General features: G+C 36.6%; 1 protein-coding gene across 1 annotated transcript in view; it reads left to right on the top strand.

Annotated features, from left to right (window-relative positions):
- The first annotated feature begins 815 nt into the window (after positions 1 to 815).
- LOC140754691 (muscle calcium channel subunit alpha-1) overlaps positions 816 to 6,406 on the top strand; it is a 69,383-nt gene continuing 63,792 nt past the window's right edge. The window contains exon 1 of the mRNA XM_073089731.1: positions 816 to 1,077. The gene's annotated coding sequence lies outside the window, so the exon portion shown is untranslated. The remainder of the gene's footprint in view (positions 1,078 to 6,406) is intronic.

Raw genomic sequence — 6,406 nt, 5'->3', positions numbered from 1 at the left:
CAGGGTATGTTTTTACCAGCATAATGTAATTCCAAAAATTTCGTAAGTTTATTCAAATTCTAATAAATAAATAATTCTAATAAAAAGTAGTTAACGAGTTTTCTACATGATGATAAAAGATATATTATGTAATTAACCTCGATAAGACCCTGCGGTAGAGCCCGGATGGGTACCCCTGAGCACTCAGTTTCCCATACTACACTGTTCAACAGGTGTGATTTCAAACCAGAACACAGCAGCTCTTAACACTTGTTATTAGGCAGAAATAAGTGCGGCGATAGAGCCTCCGGAGTCGAATCACAACCTTATTATATGCGTAGGTCGGCCACCTATATTTAATTGCGTCATTGCTTAAAGTCATTTATAAGTCAGATTCGTGTTAGATCGATATTTATCGTGTTAGATTTATTCCCAAAGTAGTTATAGTAAAACTATAGATTAGTAAGTAAAACACGAACTTTTGAAGTGGTTAGCTTAGTATATAAATTTATCATTAATATTAGCGTAGGTAATTAGTTATGAATTAGAATCTTATTAATCTGTAGGTCTTACTGATAACTTTCACAATTGGTAATATACTCGTATATAAACAATACAGAACGATAAATAGAAGGTCCCTCATTATAACTAACTTTTCATTACATCAAAATTCCACGTCGTTACCTTTCTGAAAGTAGTATACTCTTTGCGCGTGTACAAACACCGTGCACTGCGCATGTGTGCGTGACGCCATAACCCGCGATTCTAACCTAAATTCGAATTTCGAGCTTCGCTTTCCGCGGACGCGCGCGCCCAGCCAGCGTTCACAATTTAAAAATAAAACATTTCGCCCATCGGCATTCCGTAACTATTCAATCAAGCGTCTATTATGTGCTCAAAACTGTGATCGGAAGGATAATGTTTAAAAATAGTGAGTTTAAATTGCCTAGTGCACCCGAAAGCGCTCGGTGACATACAGCGACCTCGGACCGCCAAGACAATTATTTTCGCGGTATTTTGTGCTATCACTTTTTTTTTATCCGCACAGCGTGCGTAGTGATGTAAGGCCAGTGTTTTTTTTGGATTGCAAACAGCCAGGTGAGTGAAATTCAGGGTGTTTTTCTAATGCCTAGGTGTGTCTATTCTTGTTATTTCTGTTTTATTGCCACACCCACTCTATTTTCCTATAAACGAATCGATTCATATGCTTTCGTAATTTATATAGCGCGGTCTAGATACGTTTTTTGGGATCAACACTTTTAATTTATTTGGACGTCTTACTACATGTCTGACTATATTTACGTCTTCTGAGGTAATCAAAAATAATAATTACGATAACGTACGTTAATTCTTAAAAAAACAGTATGAACCTACCATAGACATAAGATCATAAAAATTTATGGTTGAAAAAAAATTACTTTACTTTTTTATTTTGACATAACATTCTAAAATTTTGTATCCGACCTTGCTGACGTCATACATTCCGATGCGATTCCAAAATTGGAATAATTTTGTAAATAACCGACTTTTCATTCCAGTATTACGTCAAACATGAATGAAAGTGTTTACGTTAGAGTTTCAATCTATTCCAAGTTTAAATTTTATTTAAAACATGGTATTAACGGCTTTATTACTGTCGAATAGGGGATATATTGCTGTAACGCGTACTTTTACGGCCCTAGTATTGAAATTGTCCTACTCTGTTAAAGTTTATAGCAAAAGGTAGGTGTGTTACGGAGTTTCTTTCACCGCTTCTTCTCCATAACAAAACACCTTGTGAAGTGATTTTATTTTTTTTTTATTTTATTTATTGAACACCAACATAATGTACATTTATACAGATTAGATACAACAAAACACATAAGGGGCTAGCTTAATGCCACTATAATTAAAGGTATAGACTACTTGCAGGTTAAGTAAAAAAAAAACATAAAAGAAATTAAATATGATAGATATATAGAAGTTCAAAAAGTTCTGTACAGAATATACTTTGAATCAAACATTTTCGATTTAATTTGATTTGAATATATGTAAATCAAAACATTAAAAATCGCTTCAAAAACGTTGTCTAGGCTTATAGCTCCACACTAGGCTTTCCTATGACATAAACAAACACACATTGTAGGTATCAGGGCCGGATTTAGTGGTCTAGAGACCTTGGGGCAACAAAGGAGTGGAGGCCTTGTGGCCCCAAATTATTTTCCGAATAAAATGTTTTTTTTCAGTTGAGTTTTTCAATAAACATTTTATTGTCAAACGCAAGTAGATTCTTCTAGTAGTCATGTTTGTACAAAGTACTGTAGATAAAGGTAAAACAGCGAAAAAAAATATCAAAGGAAAAGATATTTATGTATATTTTTTACTAGTGTTTACTAGTCGGAATTAAAAAAAAAATCCGACGTCTCTATTGTGGGGGCCCCTCTTTTGTGGTGGCCCCCGCCCTGGGCTGCCGCCCTGGTTGCCCTCCTTTAAATCCGGCCCTGGTAGGTATACAGAAACCCAGACTATGACAATGATATAAAAAATATACAATTGAACTATGTATAATCTAAATTAATTAAGATTTCACGTCGTCATGTTATAGAAGATAAAACCCTTTGTAATCGTTTTAAATATACAGATAAAAATTTAATAAATAATTTTTGTAACTAAAATACTACAAAAATATAAACCTAAAAAAAGTCATGTTATGATAATAATTTTATGTGCCCATCCCTAGAGTCATAACAATGTTTAGAATATTACTGTGCTTATTAATATGTTATTAATAATGTATTTTGTTTTCTTGAATATTTATCCTTATCTTCAAGAAAACAAAATGTTACTAAGTATTTGTGTCGTGATTAAATTGCGTTCCCACTACAGAGCATCTGTTTTCACAATGAGAAAATTTATGTTGATATATTTTGTGTTTCAAACACTTGAAAACATTGAAACAATTTTGAGATAACATTCTGTAAGATTTCCTTATAATATTTTCATTAAACGCATTTAAACATGAGTCATGGCTTTTGGAAATCAGAGAACCAAAGAGCGTAGGAGCTCTGGCGCAGAAATGCTTGTAAGCAGAAAACCTCAAGTGGACTTGTTAGCATTCGTCAATGATACGGTAACCCTAATGGCTATATTTTTATGAACGATTCTGTGGGGTGTGAATTAAAGTATATTTTTTTAAGCACAGTCAGCTTCAAAAGTAGATGAACAGATTAAGGTTTCAAAATTACCCTTGGGTGTATGCACCCAAGTGTTCATAAATACCTTTTTTTTATAATATAGGAGTAGCAGACGAGCATACAGTCCACCTGATGGTAAGTGGCTACTGCCGCCCATGGACATCTTTAATCAACCCCAGATAGGATTAGATATTCCCACCTATGGTCGGCCACAGATGCGCCGCTACCCCTGAGGACTAAGCTGGAATGCCTCGGAAAAGTCTGTCTCCCTTACCACACCCATTAAACCGGAACACAGCAGCGCCTAACACTGCTGTTATTAGGTAGAAATAGGTGTGGCGGTGGTGCCGCCGGAGTCGAACCACAAAGGGTTCTACCACCTTCAAAACCTTCATACCTGAACAACCCTTGCATCATAATTAGATGGATGTCATAAAGCTTCAAAATTAGATATTTACCGATATGTGCAAAATAGCTAACGTCACTAATATGTCATTGTTCAGCTACTTTTGACAATGTAGCTTTCATCTACTTTTGAAAGTTTACGACGTTCATGTAATTATGGTGCTAATATTGTTCAGCTACTTGTGAACGCTTAGATGTATACGTATTTTAGAAACCTTAACATGTTCATCTGCTTTTGGACTTGGCTGTACCTAAATAGATAGCGATTTTATCTTGATGCCGATACAATTTTATAAAGCACAAACCACGATTATTTAACTTTAATGTCGATCGTTTCTACTATTTTTTGGGACAGTGCATAGGAAAAGGTCTAAAGTTCATATTTAAGTTGTAAAATCTCGCAGAAGAAGGCTGTGGAGAGGGAAAGAGAGAAATCCTTAGACCTTCCAATCCGCAGCCCAAAAACCGGGCGTAGGATACGGGACCGCTATGCCCATTTTCTAACCCCCATAACAGAGGCATTGGCGTAGCCGCGTCCTTCGTTTTTCAGTTTGTCAAAGAGTCGGTAGGTAATATTTTCGTCTCTAAAAAACCAGACTACGGATCGCGGATTCGGCGGACTTTCGCGGTCATATGTAGTTTAGAATAAAAAAAAAGAATATACAAAATATATTATATAGCGTAACCCACATCTGAGAAGATGCAAATGTGTCGTGTTTACCTGGCAACGTGGTCAAGGGCGGCTAATTTGGTACTCTAGTGACGTGGCGAGGAAGCTCTATCTGATCGTTTGTTGGTTCGCGGCAGAGCTTTTCTTCTCAATATAATAATGTCGTTAAACGTGATAAGTTTATGCAACAAAAGCAAGTATTGAGCCTAGGGGATGAAACAAGGCTTCTCAATCGTCGGGTCCGAGGTTCGAACCCAGCCAGGGATTTGGTTTAGATTAATAAACAGTCACACGAAGATCGCTATACGTCATCAACTATTATTGTCCCACTGTTGGGCTAGGGTCTTCTCACAGACTGAGGGATTTAGACTATAGCCCACCGCGCCGACCAAAAGCGAATTGGTAGACTTCATATACCTTTCAGATGTTTTTTCGAACTCTCAGGAGTGCAAGTTTCCTCAGAATGTTATCCTTCACCGTTTAAGCAAGTGATAATCAATTTCTAATACGCACATTGAAAACTCAGAGTGCCTGGGATTTGAACCTTGGATCCTCGAATGATAAAACCGTTTCTTAACCACTGGCCATCACCACTTGCAGTCCGCCTGATGGTAAGGTTTCCGCCGTTGAAGGAAAACTTTCAACCTTAAACTTCAATTGAAAGTAAATGTAACATTACTTTTCACCCGACAAGTTTTATCAAAACTTTTCCTAACACATGTAGGTTCTATCAGTTTCTAGATAACACAAGATCGATATAACCTCCAATTACGATGTAACCTGATAAGGTATCGGCGAAGCGAAAACAAACTGCTATGACTATGACCGACTTTGAAATATATTGCAGGCTACGTTATCGTTATACGATACCTTATTAGTGGAGCTTTCGAATTGTTTGTACAATGTTTTTGTTGAAAGGATTACGCCTACAAAAGGATAAGTGTTTTTACACATAAAGATGTGTGGGTGGTTTGTATGTAAATGGTTCGCCGAAGATACCAGATTTAAAGGTAGAACCCTTTGTGGTTCGACTCCGGCACCACCGCCACACCCATTTCTCTTTCATAACAGCAGCGTTAAGCGCTGCTGTATTCTGGTTTGAAGGATGTGGTGAGGGAGATATATTTTTCTGAGGCGTTTCAGCTTAGTCCTCAGGGTTAGCGGCGTGTTAGTGACCGACCTGAGGATGGTAACTAATCTTATCTGTGATTGATTACATATGCACATGCAGTAACCACTTACTATCAGATGGACTGCATGCTCGTCTGCTACTCCTACATTACATACTAGCTGACCCGGAAAACTTTGTACCGCCTCAAAATCTATTTATCAAATATATTTCATACAAAATATAGCCTATGTTACTCGTGGATAATGTAGCTTTCGAATGGTGATAGAATTTTTAAAATCGGTCCAGTAGTTTTTGAGCCTATTCATTGCAATCAAACAAACAAACAAAGTTTTCCTCTCTATAATATTAGTATATATATAAAAAAGTGTCTAATAAAGTCTTTAAACAAGATATTAGGAAATTTACGATTCTCCGTCCCTATTAATCCGAACTTGCCCTAGTTAAAATAAGGTCAATAGACAAAAGGGTTAAAAGCTATTTCTAATCAAGTAAACTTGCTTAAGTATACATAAACTTGAAACGAATACTTCAGCCTGAGACTTCATACTCAGATAGCTTTTCCATTTTCTCTGTATAGATTTTTTTTACTACAGTGAAACTGAAAAATGCAGAAATCGTTTTAATTACCACAATTATACGTTGTAGAGGCATACTTTTCCGAGGTATTCCAGCTCAGTCCTCAGGGGTAGCGGCGCATGTGTGGCCAACTTGAGGTAGGAATCTAATCTTATGTGAGGTTAATTACTGATGTCCATGGGCGACAGTAGCCACTTACTACCAGGTGGACTGCATGCTTTTCTGCTACTCATATGTTGCTAAACTAGCTGACCCGGCAAACGTTGTGTTGCCATATAAATAAAAAAAATGTTAAGGGTGAACAAACCTTATCACTTACGGGTTTTTAAAATAGATACAATATTTGAAACTGCGATGGTAGCGAAGTCTGTCGAATCCAATGTGAAACATTCCAAAATCAACAACTACTTAATTAAAAAAACTTTTTCCCACGGACTAAATTGTGAATCTAAACCATTCTCAAGTCCCCTT

This window comes from Epargyreus clarus, unplaced genomic scaffold (assembly GCF_041222505.1).
Source record: "Epargyreus clarus isolate Ecla_fem2 unplaced genomic scaffold, WU_Ecla_fem_2.2 ptg000031l, whole genome shotgun sequence".
Lineage (NCBI taxonomy): Eukaryota > Metazoa > Arthropoda > Insecta > Lepidoptera > Hesperiidae > Epargyreus > Epargyreus clarus.
The sequence above is the reverse complement of the archived record's forward strand: the minus strand, read 5'-3'. Positions and strand labels throughout refer to the sequence as shown.